Source organism: Callithrix jacchus, chromosome Y (genome assembly GCF_049354715.1).
Source record: "Callithrix jacchus isolate 240 chromosome Y, calJac240_pri, whole genome shotgun sequence".
Lineage (NCBI taxonomy): Eukaryota > Metazoa > Chordata > Mammalia > Primates > Cebidae > Callithrix > Callithrix jacchus.
Window position 1 is genome coordinate 5,734,053 of NC_133525.1, and position 22,542 is coordinate 5,756,594.

General features: G+C 43.7%; 1 long non-coding RNA gene across 2 annotated transcripts in view; it reads left to right on the forward strand.

Annotated features, from left to right (window-relative positions):
- LOC128930755 (uncharacterized) overlaps window positions 1-22,542 on the forward strand; it is a 46,593-nt gene that overhangs the window by 16,445 nt on the left and 7,606 nt on the right. Inside the window, exon 5 of one of the 2 annotated variants that reach the window (XR_013531924.1) lies at window positions 10,024-11,096. This is a non-coding gene — a long non-coding RNA (uncharacterized LOC128930755). The remainder of the gene's footprint in view (window positions 1-10,023; window positions 11,097-22,542) is intronic. The other variant, XR_013531925.1, reaches the window with a different exon arrangement.

The following is a 22,542-nucleotide window of genomic DNA, read 5'->3' on the forward strand; positions in this document are numbered from 1 at the left end:
AATACATACTTTCTGTTTCTATTCTGTCCATGACACACTTCCACTTAGTCTCCTGAGACACTTCCTGCTCTTCCCACTTAGTCTCCTGAGACACTTCCTGCTCTTCCCCTATCCAGGACACACTTTCTGTGTTTACCCTGTGCATGACACACTTCCTATTATACTCCTGAGACAGACACATTTTCTGTTCCTCCCCTGTGCAGTACACACATCCTATGTCTCTCCTTTGCAAAACAGGTTTTCTGTTTCTGCCCTGGCCAGCACACACTTTTTGTTTCCATCCTAGGCATGAGACGCTTCCTGTTACTCTCCTGAGACAACCACACTACCTGCTCTTCCTGTGTGTCAGTCACATTTTTTGTATTTCTCCTGTGCATGACACACTTCCTGTTACTTCGAGAGACAGTCACAGTTCCTGTTCTTCCCCTGTGCATGACACACTTTCTATTACTCTCCTGAAACAGACACCTTTTTAGTTTCTCCCGTGAAGGACACACTTTTTGTATCTTTCCTGTGCATGACAAACTTTCTGTTACTCTCCTCAGACAGAATTTTCTTGTATTTCTCTGTGCAGGACACTCTTCCTGTTTCTCTTGTGAAACATTTCCTGATTTTCCTCTGTGAAAGACACACTTCCTGTTTCTCCCATGTGAAGAGCACACTTCCCGTGCCTCTGCTGCAGGACACACTTCCTGTTTTTATCCCACAGAGCACACGCTTTCTGTTTGTATCATGTGCAAGACATACTTCTTGTTACTCTCCTGAGACAGACACCGTCCTGTTCTTCTCCTGTGCATGACACATTTCTGGTATTTCCCCTGTGCATGACACACTCCTGTCCTATGCAAGACAAACTTCCTCTTTCTTCCCTGTGGAGGACACACTTCCTCATCTCCCCTGTGAAGAACACACTTTCTGTGTCTCCACTTTGCAGTACACACTTCCTGTGTCTCTGCATTGCAGGACACGCTTTCTGTTCCTGTCCTGTGCAAGACACACTCCTTGTCACTCTTCTGAGAAGGACACACTTCCTGCTTTTCCTTTATGCATGACACAGTTCTGGTATCTTTCCCGTGACACAAGAACATATTCCTTGTGTCTCCCCTTGTCAGGGCACACTTCCTGTGTCTCTGCATTGCACTACACACTTTCTGTTCCTGTCCTGTGCAAGACACGCTACTTGTTACTCTTCTGAGAAAGACACGCTCTGTGTTCTTCCCTTGTGCATGACACACTTCTTTTGTCTCTCCTGTGCATTACACACGTCTTGTTCCTGTCCTGTGCAAGACCACTTCTTGCTACTCTCCTGAGAAAGACAAAGTTCCTGTTCTTCCCCTGTGAATAAGACACTTTCTGTGTCTCCCCTGTGCATGACACACTTCCTGTTTTTTGCCTCTGCCGGGCACACTTTCTGTTTCTCCCCTGTGAAAGACATACTTTCTGTTCATACTCTGTGAAGCACACACTTTCTATTCCTGTACTATGCAGGACAGACTTCTTGTAACTGTTCTGAGACAGACACACTTCTTTATGTTGTTGTTGTTTTTAGGTTTCTCTGTCACTCAGGCTGGAGTACAGTGGTGCAATCATGGCTCACTGGAACCTCCACTATCTTGATTCAAGAGATTCTCCTACATCAGCCTCCTGATTAGCTGGGATTACAGGCCTGTACCACCATGCCAAACTAATTTTTGTATTTCAGTAGAGATGGTGTTTCACCATTCGGTTAGACTAGTCTCAAACTCCAAAACTCATGATCTGACTGATTTAGACTCCCAAAGTGTTCAGATTACAGGCGTGAGGCTCCACGCCAGGCCAATACATACTTCTTGTTCTTCCTCCGTACAGGACATACTTTCTGTGTTTCTCCTGTGGAGGACACACTTCCTGTTGCTCTCCTGAGACAGATGTACTTCCTGTTCTTCCTCTGTGCAGGACAAACTTCCAGTGTTTCTCCTGTGCAGGACACACTTCCTGTTGCTCTCCTGAGACAGATGTACTTCCTGTTCTTCCTCTGTGCAGGACACACTTTCTCTGTTTCTCCAGTGCAGGACACACTTACTGTTGCTCTCCAGAGACAGACCTACTTCCTGTTCTTTCTCTGTGCAAGACACACTTCCTGTGTTTCTCCCATGCAGGACACACTTCCTGTGTTTCTCCTGTGCAGGCCACACTTTGTGTTGCTCTTCTCACACAGATCTACTTCCTATTTTTCCTCTGTGCAAGACACACTTCCTGTGTTTCTCCTGAGACAGACCTACTTTCTGTTCTTCTTCTGTGCAGGACACACTTCCAGTGTTTCTTCTGTGAAGGACACACTTCCTGTTGCTCTCCTCACACAGAACTACTTCCTGTCCTTCCTCTGTGCCAGACACACTTCCTGTGTTTCTCCTTTGCAGGACACACTTTCTGTTTCTCTCCTGAGAGAGACCTACTTTCTGTACTTCCAATGTGCAGAAAACACTTCCTGTGTTTCTCCTGTGCAGGACACACTTGCTGTTTCTATGAGACAGATGTACTTCCTGTTCTTACTCTGTGCAGGACACACTTTCTGTGTTTCTTCTGCACAGGACACACTTCCTATGGTTCTCCTGACACAGGCCTACTTCCTGTTCTTCCTCTGTGGAGGACACACTTTCTGTATTTCTCCTGTGCAGGACACACTTCCTCTGTTTCTCCTGTGCAGGACACACTTCCTGTTGCTATCCTGAGATGGACATAACTTCTGTTCTACCTCTGTGCAAGACACACTTCCTGTGCTTCTTTAGTGCAGGACACACTTCCTGTTGCCCTCCTGAGACAGACATACTTCTTCTTCCTCTGTGCAGGACACACTTCCCGTGTTTCTCCTGTGCAGGACACACATCCTTTGGCTCTCCTGAGTCAGACGTACTTTCTGTTATTCCTCTGTGCAAGACACACTTCCTGTGTTTCTCCTGTGCAGGACACACTTCCTGTAACTCTCTTTACTTCCTGTGCAGAGCACACTTCCTGTGTTCTCCTGAGACAGACCTACTTTCTAATCTGCTGTGCAGGATACACTTTCTATGTTTCTCCTGTCAGGACACACATCCTGTGGCTCTCCTGACACATGCCTACTTTCTGTTCTTCCTCTGGGCAGGACACACTTCCTGCATTTCTCCTATGCAGTACAAACTTTCTGTTTCTCTGAGATATACCTACTTCCTGTGTTTCCTCTGTGCAGGTTACACTTTTTTTGTTTCTCCTGTGCATGACACACTTCCTTTGGCTCTCCTGAGAAAGACATACTTTCTGTTCTATGTCTGTGCAGGACACACATCCTGTGTTTCTCCTGTGTAGGACACATTTCCTGTTACCCTCCTGAGACAGACATACTTCCTGTTCTTCCTCTGTGCAGGACACACTTCCTGTGTTTCTTTAGTGCAGGAGACACTTTCTGTTGCTCTCCTCACACAGACCTACTTCCTGTTTTTCCTCTGTGCAAGACACACTTCCTGAGATTCTGCTGTGCAGGGAACACTTCCTGTGCTCTCCTGAGACAGACCTACTTTCTGTTCCTTTTCTGTGCAGGATACACTTTCTGTGTTTTTCCTGTGCAGCACGCACTTCCTGTTGCTCTCATGAGACAGACACACTTCCTGTTTTTCCTCTGGACAGGACACACTTCCAGTGTTTCTTTTGTGCAGGACACACTTCCTCTTGCTCTGCTGAGACAGACGTACTTCCTGTTCTTCCTCTGCTGGACACATTTCCATTGTTTCTCTTGTGCAGGACACACTTCCTATTATTCTTTTCATATAGAGATGCTTCCTGTTCTTCCTCTGTGCCAGACACACTTCCTGTGTTTCTCCTGTGCAGGACACGCTTCCTGTTGCTCTCCTGAGACAGACATACTTACTGTTCTTCCTCTGTGCAGGACACACTTCTTCTGTTTCTCCTGTGCAGGACACACTTCCTGTTGCTCTCCTCACACAGACCTACTTCCTGTTTTTCCTCTTTGCAAGACACACTTCCTGAGATTTTGCTGTGCAGGACACACTTCCTGTGCTCTCCTGAGACAAATCTACTTTCTGTTCTTATGTGCAGGACACACTTCCTATGTTTCTCCTGTGCAGGACACGCTTCCTGTTGCTCTCCTGAGACAGACCTGCTTCCTGTTCTTCCTCTGTGCAGGACACACTTCCTCTGTTTCTCCTGTGCAGGACACACTTCCTGTTTCTCTCCTCACACAGACCTACTTCCTGTTTTTCCTTTTTGCAAGACACAATTCCTGAGATTCTGCTGTGCAGGGCACACTTCCTGTGCTCTCCTTAGACAGACCTACTTTCTGTTCTTCTACTGTGCAGGATACACTTCCTGTGTGTCTCCTGTTCAGGACACACTTCCTGTTGCTCTCATGAGACAGACGTACTTTCTGTTCCTCGTCTGTGCAGGACACACTTCCTGTGTTTTTCCTGTGCAGGACACACTTCCTGTTGCTCTCCTCACACAGAACTACTTCCTGTCTTTTCTCTCTGCAGGACACACTTCCTGTGTTTTTCCTGTGCAGGACACACTTCCTGTTGCTCTCCTAAGACAGACCTATTTCCTGTACTTCCTCTGTGCAGGACAGACTTCCTGTGTTTTTCATGTTGAGGACACACTTCCTGTTGCTCTCCTGAGACAGCCCTACTTTCTGTTTTTCCTCTGTGCAGGGCACACGTTCTGTGTTTCTCCTATGCAGGACATACTTACTGTTGCTCTCCTGAGACAGACATGCTTTTTGTTCTTCCTCTGTGTAGGACACATTTTCTGTGTTTCTCCTGTGCATGACACACATCCTTCCTCTCTCCTAAGATAGATGTACTTCCTGTTCTTCCTCAGTGCAGGACACACTTTCTGTGTTTCTCCTGTGCTGCACACACTTCCTGTGTTTCTCCTGTGCAGGACACACTTTCTGTTTCTCTCCTGAGACAGACCTACTTCCAGTTCTTCCTCTGTGCAGGAAGCGTATCCTGTGTTTCTTCAGTGTAGGACACACTTCCTGTTTCTCTCCTGAGACAGATGTACTTTCTGTCCTTCGTCTGCACAGGACACTGTTACTCGGTACCTCCTGTGCAGGACACACTTTCTGTTACCCTCCTGATACAGACGTAATTCCTGTTCTTCCTCTGTGCAGGACACACTTCCTCTGTTTCTCCTGTGCAGGACAAACTTCCTTTTGTTACCCTGAGACAGACGTACTTCTTGTGTTTCTCCTGTGCACGACACACTTCCTGTGGCTCTCCTGACACAGGCCTACTTTCTATTCTTCCTCTGTTCCAGACACACTTTCTGTGTTTCTCCGGTGCAGGACACACTTCCTGTTGCTCTGATGAGACAGATGTACTTCCTTTTTTTCCTCTGGGCAGGACACATTTCCAGTGTTTCTGTTGTGCAGGACACACTTCCTATTACTCTCCTCACACAGAGATACTTCCTGTTCTTCCTCTTTGCAGGACACACTTCCTGTGTTTCTCCTGTGCAGGACACACTTCCTGTTGGTCTCCTGAAACAGACCTACTTCCTGTTCTTCCTCTATGCAGGACAGACTTCCTGTGTTTCTCCCGTGTAGGACACACTTTCTGTTGCTCTCTTGAGACAGACTTCCTCTTCTTTTTCAGTGCAGGACACACTTCTTGTGTTTCTCCAGTGCAGGACACACTTCCTGCTGCTCTCCAGAGACAGACTTACTTTCTGTACTTCCTCTGTGCAGGACAGACTTCTTGTGTTCCTCCTGTGCAGGACACACTTTCTGTTGCTCTCCTGAGACAGACCTACTTCCTGTTCTTCCTTTGTGCAGGACACAATTCTGGTGATTCTTCCATGTGGAACACACTTCCTGTTTTACTCCTGAGACACATATTTTTCTGTTCTTTCTCTGTGCAGGACACACTTACTGTTGCTCTCCTGAGACCGAGGTACTTTCTGTTCCTCCTCTGTGCAGGGCACACTTCCTGTGTTTCTCCTGTGTAACACACACTTTCTGTGTTTCTTGTTGCTCTCCTGAGACTGGAGACTTCCTGTTGCTCTCCTGGGACAGACCTACTTCCTTTACTTCCTCTGTGCAGGACAGACTTCCTGTGTTTCTCCTGTTCAGGACACACTTTCTGTTGCTCTCCTGAGATAGACCTACTTTCTGTTCTTCCTCTGTGGAAGACACACTTCATGAGTTTCTCCTGTGCAGGACACACTTCCTTCTGCTCTCATGAGACAGATGTGCTTTCCATTTCTCCTCTGTGCAGGACACACTTCCTGTCACTCTCCTGTGCAGGACACACTTTCTGTCACTCTCCTGAAACAGATGTACTTCCTGTTCTATCTCTGTGCAGGACACACTTCCAGTGTTTCTCCTGTGTAGGACACACTTCCTATTGCTCTCCTGAGACAGACCTACTTCCCATAGTTCCTCTGTGAAGGACAGACTTCCTGTGTTTCCCATGTTCAGAACACACTTCCTGTTTCTCTCCTGAGACAGACCTAATTCCTGTTCTTCCTCTCTGCAGGACACACTTCATGTGTTTCTCCTTTGCAGGACACACTTCCTGATGCTCTCATGAGACAGACATACTTCCTGTTCTTCCTCTTTGCAGGACACACTTCCAGTGTTTCTTCTCTCCAGGACACACTTCCTGTTGCTCTCCTCACAAAGAACTACTTTCTGTCTTTCCTCTGTATAGGACACATTTCCTGTGTTTCTCCTGTGCAGGAAACACTTCCTGTTCCTCTCCTGAGACAGACCTTCTTTCTGTACTTCCTCTGTGCAGGACAGACTTCCTGTGTTTCCCATGTTCAGGACACACTTCCTGTCACTCTCTTGAGACAGACCTACTTCCTGTTCTTCCTCTGTGCAGGACACACTTCCTCTGTTTCTCCTGTGCAGAACACACTTCCTGTTTGTCTCCTGAAACAGACGTACTTCCTGTTCTACCTCTGTGCAGGACACACTTCCTGTGTTTCTTTAGTGCAGGACACACTTGCTGTTGATCTTCTGAGACAGACGTACTTTCTGTTTTTCTGCTGTGCAGGACACACTTCCTTTGTTTCTCCTGTGCAGGACACACTTTCTGTGTTTCTCCTGTGCAGGACACACTTCCTGCTGCTCTTCTCACACAGACCTACTTCCTGTTCTTCCTCTGTGTCGGACACACTTCCCGTGATTCTCTTGTACAGGACACACTTGTTGCTCTCCTGAGACAGACCTACTTTTTGTTCTTCCTCTGTGCAGGACACACATATGTTAATTCTCTTATGTGGGACACACTTCCTGATTCTCTCCTGAGACAGACATACTTCCTGTTCTTTCTCTGTGCAGGGCACACTTCCTGTGTTTCTCCTGTGCAAGACATACTTCCTGTGTTTCTTGTTGCTCTCCTGAGACTGGAGACTTCCTGTTGCTCTCCTGAGACATACCTACTTCCTGTTCTTCCTCTATGCAGGACACACTTCCTGTGTTTCTCCTGTGCAGTACACACTTTCTGTTGCTCTCCTGAGACAGACGTACTTCTTTTTCTTCCTCAGTGCAGGACACATTTCCTGGGTCTCTCCTGTGCATGACACACATTCTTTGTCTCTCCTAAGACAGATGTACTTCCTTTTATTTGTCTGTGCAGGACACACTTTCTGTGTTTCTCCTGTGGTAGACACACTTCCTGTCACTCTCCTGAGACAGACAGATTTTCTGTTCCTACCCTGTGCAAGACAGACATATTTCCTATTTCTCACCCGTGCAAGACACACTTTCTGCTTTTCTTCTGTGAAGGACACTCCTCTTCTTTCAGCTGTGTGAATTACACACTTTGTGTGCCTCTCCTATGCAGCACACACTTTCTATTTCCCCTCTGTGCAGGACACACTTCCTGTTTCTTTTCTGTGCAGAACACACTTCTTGTCTCCCCTGTACAGGACACATCTCCCATTTATCCTCTATGCAGGACACAATTTTTGTTCCTACCCTGTGTGAGACATACTTCCTGTGTCTCCTTTTAGCAGGACACACTTATTTTTCTTCCCTTATGAAGCACACACTTTCTGTTCTTCCCCTGTGCAGGCCACATTTCTTGTTACTCTCCTAAAAGGTGGACACACTTCCAGTTCCTCCCCTGTGCAAGACTTATTTCCTGTGTCTCTTCTTTGCAGGACATACTCCCTGTTTCTATCCTGTGCAGCACACACTTTACATTGCTGTTCTGTGCAGGACACACTTTTTATTGCTCTTCTGAGACAGACATACTTCCTTTTTCACCCTTGTCTTTCTTTTTCTTTGTTTTTTCCTCTCTCTGTCCTTTCTATATTTTTCTGCTTTCTTTGTCTCCTTCCTTCCTTCCATTCTTTCTTTCTTTTATTCTCTTTCCTTTTTTTGTTTCTTTCTTTTCTTTGTTTTTTTCTTTTCTCTTCTCCTCCTCCTCCTTCTTTTTCTTCCTCTTGTTCTTCCTCTCTTGTAGAGTCAGGGTCTCACTATGTTGCCCAGGCTGATCTTGAACTCCAGGGCTCAAACAATCCTCCTGACTTGGCCTCCCAAAGTGCTAGCATTATAGGTGTGAGCCAATGTGCCTGGCTCAGCCTTTTTATCAATATTTGTAGCCACAGATAATTATTTCAAAACAAGTAAGTAATATTTCCCTCAAAAAAATCTTTGTCTTTCTTCTCCACCTCCCCAAATATTCACATAGTTTCCTGTTAAGAGCCACTCAGAGTGGTTGGCAACATATTAAGGGAATAATTAGGGAAGTTATAGGATAATTGTCTCAAACCTTTTGGAAGGCAGAAAGATTTTTATTAAATAATGGGACAGGCTGAAGACACCCGGTTCTTATCTTAGAGCATTAGGTTATAGGGTGAAAATTAGAAATAACAGAAACTTCCCCAGTTAAGTCTGTTTACCCAACATTCCTTTGTGACTAACTGTTTACTCATCTCCCTGTTGGGGAGGCCGAAGAGAGATTACCCATTAATGGCCTTTACTTTGGGCCCTAGAACCAAAAGCTTTTATCATTTGTAAAACCACTATTTTAACCATGTTAATTATCCATAAGCATGTTGACTTAGAACCTCTGTTACTAAATCTATACTGAACAAATGCGAGGAGAAACAGCTAGCAAGGGGTTGGATAGCTGCAATCGCCCTCTGGGAACACCTGATGACTTCCCTAGCCCATTTGATCACTGTGCTGTGTGTTTGAGTGTATTTATTCATCCACCACTGAGTCAGGGTTTGCAGAATAGACCTCCACAGGTGGTATCATCATCTCATTTTCCTATGGCATGTGAATTTCCATTGCAATGCTACATTCCCAAATAAATATCTTTTCTTTTACAGAGTCTTTCTCTGTTATTTAGGGTGACACCAGTTTATTTCAACACACTTAAATATTAAACCTTTACACATTTTTGTTTTCCATTGATGGCTTGATTTAAATCAGCATAACCTGTTTGTCAGGAAATCCTGATTAACAACTCTAAAAGTCCATAAAGGTGGTGTTCAAAGTTATTAATAAAGTTAAGAAAATGTCCAAGAATGATTGACTTTTACACACTTTCGTGAAAGAAAACTCTGCAGAAATAAAGTTTTAAGACATTTTGTCGCCTACCTGACGTGCGTGTCTCAATACTGATTTGTTTGCATAATAAAGTTGAATTCTTTTTTTTTTTTGAGATGGATTTTCACTCTTGTTACCCAAGATGGAGTGCAATGGCGCGATCTCGGCTCACCGCAACCTCCGTTTCCTTAGTTCAGGCAATTCTCCTGCCTCCGCCTCCTGAGTAGCTGGGATTACAGGCACGTGCCACTGTGCCCAGCTAATTTTTTGTATCTTTAGTAGAGACGGGGTTTCACCATGTTGACCAGGATGGTCTCGATATCTTGACCTCGTGATCCACCCGTCTTGGCCTTTCAAAGTGCTGGGATTACAGGCGTGAGCCACCGGGCCCGGCCTAAACTTGAATTCTTAACTAATAAAATTGGAGAGAATTATCGTGGGATTTATCAACATACTGTGCTGAGATTTTTTTTCTGTCTTTACAGCATTTATATGAGAAGAGGCTTAAAGAAACCAACAAAAATAAACGTTTCTCTTTTGGAAGTGATTATAGAAAAACCACACCCACCACGATGATGTGATTCAAAGCATTTGGAACCTACAATTCATACTGGATATGTCATTTTTTTAGGATGAGCTTTATGAGCTGGAAAAGAAATGACTTTGATACCAGAGTAAAATACAAAAAATCTAATTAGAAAAGTTTTTAAACAACTTTTATTTCTAGTCTTTGGAGACTAACAGAATGACTTGCATGGATATCCTGTGTAAAATGTTGGATAGCAGAAATGACAGAATCTAAGAGCACATTAGTTAACAGTCTTTACTACTGAAACCCCAGTCTGTGTTGAGAATACAAAATGGTAATCATGTACGCATTTTAGCACTGTTGTTTTCTAACCTCACTCTCAGCGATGCCCAGAGGCTACCCTCATGTCTTTGGGTAGTTTTTTATTCCCATTTTTATTCTTCCCACCCACCCTTAATCTCCTGTTGCCTATGAGAGCAATGGTGGCCAACGTCTTGTACAACATTAGATGCCAGAAGTAGGAAATTGCAAAGCATGTGATGTAACTGTTTTCTGTTTGTCTTTGCATCCACATTTGCACTGTGATCACACAGCAATTTACCTTGATTGTCTGCATAGTATAAGGACCACCTCCGAGCTAACAACGTTCTTTGCTTTATTTTGAATCTGTCTTCACCATCTGTAATTTTTGGCATACTATGGCTATTTCGATTAAGTGGATGCTCCTTTTTGCTATCCTATACCCGTATTTTTCTTCCGCATTTTTCCCATTTATTTTTTGTTTTCTTGGGAGTCTTCTTCTGTCACCAGGCTCACTGTCACATTGTCTTACCAATCTCAGGTTATCCTCCCACTTCCGCCTCCCGAGTATCTGAGACTACAGATGTGTGCCACCATGCCCAGCTAAGTTTTTTGCATTTTCTTGTAGAGATGGTGTTTCACATCTACAAGATGTTTTCCAGGCTGGTCTCAAACTCCTGGGCTCAAGCGATCTTCTTGCCTCAGCCTCTTAAAGTTCTGGGATAACAGGTATGAGCTACCATGCCAGGCCTGCATATTTTCATTCAAGCCCTTTCTTCTATTGAAGTGTCCACCCTACTCGTGTTGTGTTTGTGTGAATGTGTGTGTGTGTGTGTGTGTGTGTTGTACTTCCTGCATAAATGTCTTCTCTCTGAACTTATTCTCCTTTTCTGTCTCTGGTACCTCACTCTTGCCCAAAAAACTTGAATTTCTCCATAGAAGTTACATTTTCCCCATAGAAATTAGAATCTCTTTATTTTTCAAAGGGGATCATAGAATTCAGAATCTCTTTACTTCATGACCAGCCATAAGAGCTGAAAATATTACTGTAGCTCCCCACTGCCTTTCTGGGTAAAAACTAGCTCATCTCCATATTTCGTTTAAACCCAAATGAACTTGGTAGAAGTTGACTCAAGTGCATGGTTACTGTAATATTAATTTGGTAAAATTATGCCTAAGCATTTTCATAGAAACACAACTGATCACAGCAGCAAGTATGCACCTCTCACTCTCCTTAATTACAGTTAGATGTTGCATTTCCATCTTTGTGTATTTGTAGCAAGAAAGTTACACAGATTTGGAATATAAGTGTAGGCTAGGAAGAGGTGTCACCAGTCATTGACTCTGAGAAAGGTCCCTACAGATGCTGCCTGAAAAGCATTTCAATCAAGAGGATGCTGTATCCGGAATTCCAGTGTGAATTCATGCATCCAACACAATCCAGGGGAACAGAGACTCAGAGAGTTTCTCGGAGCTTCTTGGTGGTATCTCAACACTCTTGTGTATCCAGGTAATGCAGGTAGACTATTTCACTGACTAAATTAGGTCCTCTTGTGTCCGATTTCTCTTACTACTAACTCTGTCTATATGAAGCATTTCTTCAAAATTTTTTTGGTCTTCCTCACTTGCACATCAAACATGCAATAAAACAGAATATCAGTGATAATAAAACATGAATTGTTTATAGGAATGGCCTTTCCCTTATTCCTCAAAGAGATGATCACTCATAAGAACATTTGTTTGTCTATCTATCTATCTATTGATCGATCGATCGAGACAGGGGCTCACTCTGTATTCTCTTGCCTCAGCTTCTCAAGTAGCTGAGATTACAGGCGCACACCACCATGCCTGGCTAATTTTTGCATTTTTAGTAGAAACAATGTTTCGCTTTGTTGGCCAGGCTGAACTTGAACTCCTGACCTCAAGTGATCTGCCCATTTCAGCCTCTCAAAGTGGTGGGATTACAGGTGTGAGCCGCCATGCCCAGCCTGCTCATAAGAACATTTTTTGTGTAGGAAATCTCGACTTGATGGTGGCTTCAACCTGTCAAATGGCACATGGATAGAAATAAATGAAACCTAAGGTCAAAGTCAAGATCCAAGTATTCTGATGGTCAGTAGCAGACTCAGAGTTTTCAAAACAAATATAGAGTCAACAGCAGGGGTCTCAAAAGTAAGGAAGCTCACATGCATACCTGCCCCAATTTCGATCCTCTGAGCTGTACTGTAACATAAGGTGGTGAACGCTTTATTCACAAAAATGTTAATAACTTAATTAAGCAAGATATATACAATGTCTGACACACAGTAATTATTTAAACATCATCCTGGCTAAAAAATAATGTTTTCTTTTCAAAAGAAATAATTCAGAATTTTATTTTTTAAAGTTAACTACCTGCTGCATGCTTTCAATTATATGATGTTCTGGAAAGGACAAAACTTTGGAGACAATAAGATCAGTTGTTGATATGGGTTGGTGGAGGAGCGATATAAATAGGTGGAGCACAAAGGATTTTAGAGAACGTTAAACTATACTGTGTGATAGTATAGTGTGGGATGCATGTCATGGATTTGTCAACACTCTCAGAATGCACAACACCAACTGTGAACTTTAACTGTCAACTTTGGGTCATGATGATGTGTCAGTCCCATGAATTGTAGCAAATGCACCACTCTAGTGGGAGATGTTGACTGGTGGAGGCTGTGTCTGTCTGGGGGCATGGAGTATGTGGATACTCTCTGTACTTTCCACTCAATTTTGCTGTGAACCTAAAACTGCTCTAAAAATAAAGGTATATTAAAAATAATAATATGGTGGTTGAGCACGGTGTCTCACGCCTGTAATCCCAGCGCTTTAAGGGGCTGAGGTTAGCCGATCATTTGAGGTCAGGAGTTCAAGATGAGCCTGGCCAACATGACAAAACCCTGTCTCTACTAAAAATAGAAAAAATTACCCAGGAGGGTGGTGTGCGCCTGTAGTCGCAGCTACCTGCGAAGCTGAGGCACGAGAATCACTTGAACCCAGGAGGAATAGGTGGAAGTGAGCGAAGGTCATGCCATTGTACTCCAGTCTGGGTGGCAGAATGACCCTACATCTCAAAATGATAATAATAAAAATATGGCGGAAATATTGCTTGAAGCCTTGGCAAGATGATGAGACCCCATCTCTATATAAAATAGAAAAATTTGCTGGGCATGGTGAAGTGCACCTGTACTCTCAGCTACTCAGGAAGCTGAGGTGGAAGGATTCCTGGAGCTTAGGAGGTTGAGATTTCAACGAGTCATGATCACAACACTACACTCCATCCTGGGAAACAAAGCAAAATCTCATCATGAAAGATAAATTATTACTACTACTACTAATAATAATGAACACCTACATGCTTGATGGAAACTTTGATGTCTATTAAAAATTCTTGACCAGGCATGGTGGCTCACGCCTGTAATCCTGGCACTTTAGGAGGCTTAGGCAGACAGATTGCTTGAGCCCATAAGTTCAAGACCAGCCTGGGCTACATGGCAAAACTTCATCTCTATTGAAAAAAAAAACTTACAAAAAATATTGGTGCGTTGTGGTGGTTGCATGTGCCTGGAGTCTCAGGTACTTGGGAGGCTGAGGTGGGAGGATCAGCTGAGCCTGGGAGGTGGAGCTTGCAGTGATCCAAGATTACACCACTGCCCTCCAACCTGGGTGACAGAGCCAGACCCTGTCTTAAGAAAGATAAAAAATATCAGTGTCTTAAATCATTTGGCAATCAACATCAGGGATTAACACCATTAATTTCAAATTCTTTGTTGATTCTCTCCATACACTCTTGATGTCTATTGTATGATATAACAACTCTAAGTGTAATGAATACAAGATTAAAAAAAACTTCTCAATATTTTCATCTAAAAAAGAAAGCTATAAAGTAAGTCAACACCTCTTTAAGAAAATCACTTAAATGTTTGAGTAAATTGCTATTTGTGCAAATTGAGCTGTGCTGGCAGGTCAGTTTTGACTCACTCGAAGTGATGTGTGTGAAACAAAGCCTTCCTGTATTTGAATGTTCACACTGCAGTCTAACTGGCATGCAGTTGACATTGTGAAACAAAGCCTTCCTGTATTTGAATGTTCACACTGCAGTCTAACTGGCATGCAGTTGACATTGTGAAACAAAGCCTCCCTGTATTTGAATGTGTACACTGCAGTCTGATTGACATGCAGATAATATTGTGAAACAAAGCCTCCCTGTATGTGAATGTGTACACTGCAGTCTGATTGACATGCAGATGACATTGTGAAGAACAGTACCCATCATGTAACAGGGTATCTCAGAGGTGCAGGGAGGCAGGAGGATATGTTGAAGATCGCATGTTCACTGAGCTTTAAAGCTGAGATTAAAGTGCAGGTCTGACTAGCTTGCAAGTCATGTTGTTTGTGCTACCTCAGATATCACCAAACTGTTCTTTTCTCAAGGTTGGGTCAAGGTTGGACAGAAGCAAGCAGAAGTTTTAAAGGTTGGGTCCAGGTTGGACAAGCAGGAGTTTTAATCCTCTGTCTCCATCCTTGTATGCTTTTGTGAGCCAGAAAGGACTGTGCAGAACCCACAGGCCAGGGCCACCTTGAGTAGGACTGAAGTCACACAGAGCATCGATGCAGCCAGCAGACTTGCAATGATGGCTGTCACCTGCTCTCCAGCCTCGTCCCAATCCACAGTGTTGACAGCTTTCACGTTCTTTCTTTAAGATTGAGTGCTAACCTGCAGATGTCTCTTGGATTGGGAGCTCGGGCTGTGACTCCTAGTGCTAAACAGAGCACCTCACTGCTGAGAACGAGGAGGTCTCAGTGTGAGGAATAAGGGAATGAAAATCGAGGGACCCTCTCCTGTATCTGAGAAGGGCTTTGGCTAGCACTGTTTCAGAGGCATATGGAGAATTTAGGGACAATAACTTCTGTTATTTATCCTGTTGTCCAGACCATTTATTCTTTCTATTTCTATGTTTTTATGTATGTATGTATATATGTATCATCTATGTGTGTATGTATGTATCTATCTGTCATCTACGTGTGTATGTATGTATGTATCTATCTATGCATCTCTCTATACATCTCTCCGTATGTCTGTTTTCAGGTTGCTGATAAAGACATACCCGAGACTGGGTAATTTATATGGGAAAGGGGGCTTATTGGACTTACAGTTCCGTGTGGCTGAGAAATCCTCATAATCATGACAGAAGGGAAGGAGGAGCAAGTCCACATCTCATGTCTTACATGAATGGCAGCAGGCAGAGAGAGGGCTTGTGCAGGAAAACTCCCCTTTTTAAAGCCATCAGATCTCATGAGAATTATTGACTATCATGAGAACAGTGCAGGAAAGACCTGCTCCCATAATTCAATCACCTCCCACTAAGTTCCTCCCACAACACATGGGAATTGTGGAACTTACAATTCAAGATGAGATTTGGGTTAGCACACAGCCAAACTATATCACTATCCAGCTAGCTACCAACCCACTGAGCTACCTACCTATCCACCCATCCATCCATTGATTTCATCTATGTATTCCATCTATCTAACCATTCATCCATGTATTCCATCTGCTTATCTCTGTATCTAGCTACCATCTATCTATCCATCCATGTAATCTTTCTCTTCTTTCTTCTATCTACCTATTTTATCTATCTATCCATGTATTTATCTCATCTATCTGTTAATTATCCATTATCCATCTCATCTATCGTCTGTCATTCATTCCTCTGTCCATCTATATGTATCTCTACCTCTCTAATTAGGTATTTCACCTATTTGTCATCTCTATCTATCTCATCTATCTCTATCTATCTATCTCTATCTATGTATCTATCTTTCTTCTCTCTCTGTCTCTCTCTCTCACCACCCCCCCGCCCCCACTCCATATCTGTTGGTAAAATTTTATCACTTTTCTAAGCTACTGTGTGGAAGTGACCACGTGAAACAAAGTAACCACTACATTGTCAACAGAAGGCCCTGTGTAGGATGTATTTGCAATGAGTTCCCCTTTGTCTCACTCCGGGAAGTGATTGAAGCCATTTGGCGTTTAAGTCACCTAAACTGCGATTCCATTTGGACTTAATCAACATTTCCATGTAACTCTGCAAAAACTACAAGTGGCTCTAGAAACTCTGGGATATGCATTAGCTAGAAGCAATGATTAACTTAACATTTGCATGGTATAAATAAAACGTGCCATGGGTCATTGTGTGTTTGTGTGTGTGGATTCCAACTGTAGTTGCATCATTAATTTTTAAAATGACTCTGTCATGCATTTGGGGACGGTTACTCATTCCGTATGATTATGTGATAGCCATCGGTTAAAAGGTTTTCAATATTTAAACAATTTCCCTTAATATTTTAATTCTATAACTGATGATCAGAGAGCTAGAGAATTTGGATTCTGAGTTGATTCCATTGTTTCAAAAGCACCTATTGGAATTATGCTATTTTAAGTGGAAGTTTATTTTTTCATGTGATTGGAATCTCCACATGCTTTGAAAAAATGAGCTGTGATTCATGAGTTTCCCCATAACATATTCCCCAAAATTGAAGCTGGGTGTCCACCAAGTATTTTCAAACCCAAGAAGCCATGATAAAGAAGACTTTATTTAATTTTACCAATAACCAAAATAAGTATAGGTAGATGTTTTTCTTTGTACACCAAATCCTGCACAGCATGAGTAAAAGCATAAGTCTGTCTGCTAACATGTAATGAATGTAAATAAATCAGATTCACATAGCATATGAAACAGGGAGTTTCAAAGAAAAATTTTAAAATCCCTTTCCACTAAGGTTACCTTATATTTTCACCTATTCGTTTACTTCTCATATCAGTGTTTCCCTCCAAATCTGATAATTCTTTCCTTTACAAAAAAAAAGTGCTTCATTTTCTTTTATCTCTGAACCAGTAAGTTTTGTTTTTTCAATGAAAGAAAATCTCAAAAATTACTCTCTGTTCATTTTCCTAGGGTTTCCAACCCAGCTGTTTTTTCCGTTGATGTAGATGTGCACGTGGAATTCTCCTTCAAAAATTATATTTCATGTGCTGCTCCTGAAGCATTACAGGTGTCTGGTGAGCTAGCAGGAGGTAGTAAGATTTTAAGAGCTTTTTACTTTTTCCCTTAATTCATCCAACTCTCGAATCTCACCCATGATAGTTAATTCCCTACTACTTATTCTAAAGATTCATTGAGCAAATCGGGGAAACGTTTATTTTGCTAAAATACTCAGGGTATTTCAGAAATGATAATTATTCCTCCCTTTTCAGCTCTTAAAAACACACAGAAATCCTGTTTACATCACTGAATGCTGGACAAATATGTCCCATGGAAGCTGTAGTAGGTTGAATGGCAACATTTAAAATAAAACTTCACATCTTAACCACAGAACCTTGGAATAGGCCCTTATCTGGGTATTTGCAGATGTAATCAGACGGGATCATCTTGGATTATCTGGGTGGGCCCTAACTCCAATGACCACTGTCCTTCTAAGAGGTATCCTCTTGGGGTCACATGCAAAGCAGACAGCTTGTTCTTGGTGAACACAGCACACTTGTTTTTTTTCTTCCTCATCTTTGGGCTTCTTCTTGGGAGTATAACTTTTATAGCCAAGCATCAAAGTGCCCCGATGGCGGTCAAGCATGGTGACTCGTAACTGTAATCCCACCATTTTGAAAGGCCAGTGTGGGAGGATTACTTGAGGCCAGAAGTTCAAGCCCAGACTGGACAGCACAGCAAGACCCCATCTCTGTTTTTTAAAAAGAGCTCCACTGGGAAAATTCTCTTTTTTCACTTGCTGCCAGCATCTCCCTCTCAGATCTTTGGCACTCTCGGCTGCATAGAATATAAGCATGCTGCCCTCTCTCTCTTGCTGTTTCTCTGTGAGAAGACCCTAGAAACCTCGCTCACACCCAAAGCCTCACGTAGATTGCAATGTGCCATCTCTTTCCTCTCTTCTTGTACCTTGTTATTACTTCCTAAAAGGACTACAGATGCTGATTCAAACACTGACTAACAGTATAACCCCATTCACAGAAAATCTCTACATTGTAGTTTGTTTTGTTTTATTTTTGAGATGGAATTTCTCACTCCATTGCCCAGGCTGGAGTGCAGTGGTGCAATCTCAGCTCACTGCAACCTCTGCCTCCCAGGTCAAGCCATTCTCGTGCCTCAGCCTCCTGAGTAGCTGGAATGACAGGTGTGCACCACTATACCCGGCTAATTTTTCAACCTTTAGTAGAGACAGGGTTTCCCCATGTTGGCCAGGCTGGTCTTGAACTCCTTACCTCAAGTGATCCTCCTTCTTGACTTCTCAAAGTGCTGGGATTACAGGCATAAGCCACTGCGCCCGACCTGGAAGTTACAATTATTAACAAGATAAAATGACAGATAGGTCACAGGTATGAAAATCAAGACAAACTCTTTTTTAGCATCCTCAGGTTTTGGTAGACATGTATTCAACTTTTGGTCAAGCGTGGATGCCTATTTTAAGAAAATATTTACTTGGAGAGGACACAGAGAAGGTAAAGGGGTTGGCGAATGCAGATGGGAAGAATGTTTAATGTCGCTTGGGGAGAGTGGAGGCAAGGCCTGCGATCTAGTCACGGGTTTTATGAGAGCATCATTAAAAGACGGCATCAGAATCCTTATTGCCTGTCTCCACAGATGTTGAAAGCTGGGGAGAGAGGAAGCTGCATTGTCTTATTAGAATGGAGGCAGCTACAGAGGCACATGAGCGATTTCTTCTATGAAAACCAATCAGCAGTGGGATCTCTAGAGCTCTTTGCAAGCTCCCTTCCAACCGTGTATTTCCACAGATGTGCCCCAGGTTATAAAATCAGCTTCAGGACGAGGGTTCCCAATCCCTTGGAGCCCACTTAGACGTGCATTACAGAAAACGACAGTGGTCCTCAACTCTGTCTTTGAAAAATAAATATGGTCCTAATTATACTAATTACCTTTCCAAACCAGGGGTTTTATCCATTTCATCTTTAGGATGTGTCTGGGAAAGGAAAACCCTACATGTGGAAGTCATTTCTCTACAACTTACTAGGTGACCACAGTCTTCATTTCATCAAACCATTTTTCTACAGTAGCCTCATAAAATTCCCAGAGATACCAGGGTGAGGAGTGACTGACCATTTGCTGCTCGGGTCCTTCCTTGGTTGGTTCCATTATAGCCCTTCAAGGATAGAGCCGCCAGGCAGTGGCTCATGCCTGTAATCCCAACACTTTGGGAGGCTGAGGTGGGTGCATCAATTGAAGCAGAAGTTTGAGACCAGACTGGCCAACATGGCAAAACCCCATCCACACAAAACATTGAAAAATCACCTGGACGTGGTGGTGTACACCTGTAATCCCAGCTACCTGGGAGGTTGAAACAGGAGAATTGCTTGAACCCGGGAGGTGAGGTTGCAGTGAGCCAACATCACGTGACTGCACTCCAGCCTGCGTGACAGAGTGAGACTCTGCACTGTAAAAAAAAAAAAAAAAAAAAAAAAGGACAAAGCAAAAGAAGACCTTCATAGTAATCCAACTTCTTTCTCAGAGATGTTGGTCTGAAACAAGAAAACAAGAATGAATCAGTAAAGTTGATTTATTGGAGGCTGTGATATGATTTAATCACACATGATTTAATCTTCCTGTCCTGTGCCTTGATTCTATATAGCTTCTGGATCAGCCTGCATCATTCCAGCTCGCATAATGCCAGGAGCCAAGTGGAAGCTTTCACCATCTCTTACTTTCTTCATTGCAGCATCCTGCTAACTGGTACTGCCTCAGTTCCCAGCCTTATTCTCCTCTAGTGCAAAATCCTCTTGACACTGTGGAAGATGAGACTGTAGACCTGACCGTAGGGAAGAGGAGATTGTAGGCCTGACCTTAGGGAAGAGGAGATGGTAGACGTGATCATAGGGAAGATGAGACTGTAGACCTGACCATAGGGAAGAGGAGATTGTAGACCTGACCCTGCTGTGCTCCGAGTAGAGCCATGTCATGGTTTTCCACTGTTCCTGGAATACAGCACAAGCTTCTGATCTTGGACTATGAGGTCTGAAACGTCCGCTACCTCTCCACCTTCAGCGTCTGCCACCATTTACCTCATTCTGTGTCTCCCAGCCACACAGGGTTTCTTACCACTCTTCAGGGTTGCTTTGCCCATTCTGCTGCTGAGCAATGGACTTGCCCGTAGACATGCATATAAGCCAATGCTAGGACACTGCTTTGGGGGTTTTGGTTTTTGTTGTTGTCAAGACAGGGTCTCACTCTGTCACCCGGGCTGGAGTGCAGTGGCATCATCTTGGCTCACCACAGCTTTTGCCACAGACTCAAGTAATCCTCCTGTCTTAGCCTCCGGAGTAGCTGCGACCACAGGCACACACACCATGCCTGGTTAATCTTTAGATTTTTTGGTAAAGACAGGGTTTTGCTGTTTCCATGTTGGTCTCCAACTCCTGAGTGCAAGCAATCTGCCCGCCTTAGCCTCCAAAGCACTTGGATTACAGCTGGGAGCCACCATGCCGTGCCGTACAGTATGTTTTTTTTTTCTTTTTAGCACTTTATTGTGAGGTCAACTGGCAAGGGGACAGGAGGCAGGGCTGAAATCTGTCTCTCTGATCTGGGGGTTAGCTTAAATGTTTATGGGTTAAGAAGTATGTGACTGGGCACAGTGGCTCATGTCTGTAATGCTAGCACTTTGGGAGGCCAAGGCAGGAGGACTGCTCAAGGCCAGGAGTTCAAGACCAGCCTGGGCAACATGGCAAAACCACATTCTACAAAAAAATGCAAAAGCTAGGCAGGTATGAGGATGTATGCCTGCCATCCCAGCTACTCAGGGGGCTGATGTGGGAGGATCAATTCAGCCTGGGAGGACGAGACTGCAGTGCGCCATGATCACGCCACTGTAATCCAGCCTGGATGAAAGAGCAAGAAACAAAACAGAAAGAAGTATGTGGAAGTGCTGCTGAAGTAAGTTTTAATTAAAGGGCTTTAGAGTCGGCTATTTATAGCAAGGTATGGAATAGTGGATTTCAGCACAAGCTTCTGAATAGGTTTCTGCAACCTGGTTACGGTCACGCCCAGGTGTTTTTGGTTCCACATTGCCCAGGCTGGTCTCCAACTCAGGTGAGCCTCTCACCTCGGCTTCCCGAAGTGCTGAGATTACAGCCATGAGCCACATGCCCACTCAATGAAAGTGTTTCCTATTCCATTTTAAGAGAACGCTCTTTCGTTTAAATGCACTATCTTGCTTTTTTTCCTTTCTTTTGAGATAGGGTCCCACTCTGTCCCCCAGGCTAGAGTATGGTGGTGTATCCATAGCTCACTGTAGCCTCGACCTCCCAGGCTCAAGCCATCTTCCTGCCTCGGCCTTCTGAGTGCTGGGCCCACAGGCATGAGCCAGGGTGACTGACTTTGTTCTTCAAAGAAGTATATACTGGAGCTTTTGTAGCATCAGAGGAGTAAAACAAAAAGCAATGACGACAAAAGAAATGTGTGGGGCCAGACGTGCCTTGAACTAGTATGAGACATAAATTTACATGCTAAAGAAAACCATCCAGCATAGCTGAAGCCTGGAAACCACCCAGTGCAGCTGAAGCCAGGATCCCCGAGTGCCGCTGTCTCACCTCCAGACCAACAGTCTCCTGTCATCCAGCCTTCACCTTCCACTGTCTCTCCGGCATTTCCCCTGAGATAGCTCAGTGGCATCTCCAACGCACGGCTTACAACACATAGCTTCCTCCATCAGATTTCTGCCAGTGGCACCAACATTCTTCTAATAGCTAAAGCAAAAAAAAAAAAAAAAGAGAGAGAGAGGCTCACACCTATGACCTATGGCCCCAGTTACTCTGCAGGCTGAGGCAGGTGAGGTACACCTATAGTCTTAGCTATTTGGGAGGCTGAGGTGGGTGGATCGCTTGAGCCCAGGAGGTTAAGGCTGCAGTGAGCTATGATGGTGCCACTGCCCTCCAGTTTGGGTGATAAAGTGAGAAACTGTCTCTAAAAGAAATAAATAATAAAGATAAATAAGTAAAATAAATTTAACAGAGTTTAATTGAGTAAAGAAGGATTCACAAATTGGATAACCCACTGAACCAGAGCAGGTTCAGAGAGATGCCGGCACTGTCTTATGGTGAGAGGAGGTTTATGGACGAGAAAAGGAAAGT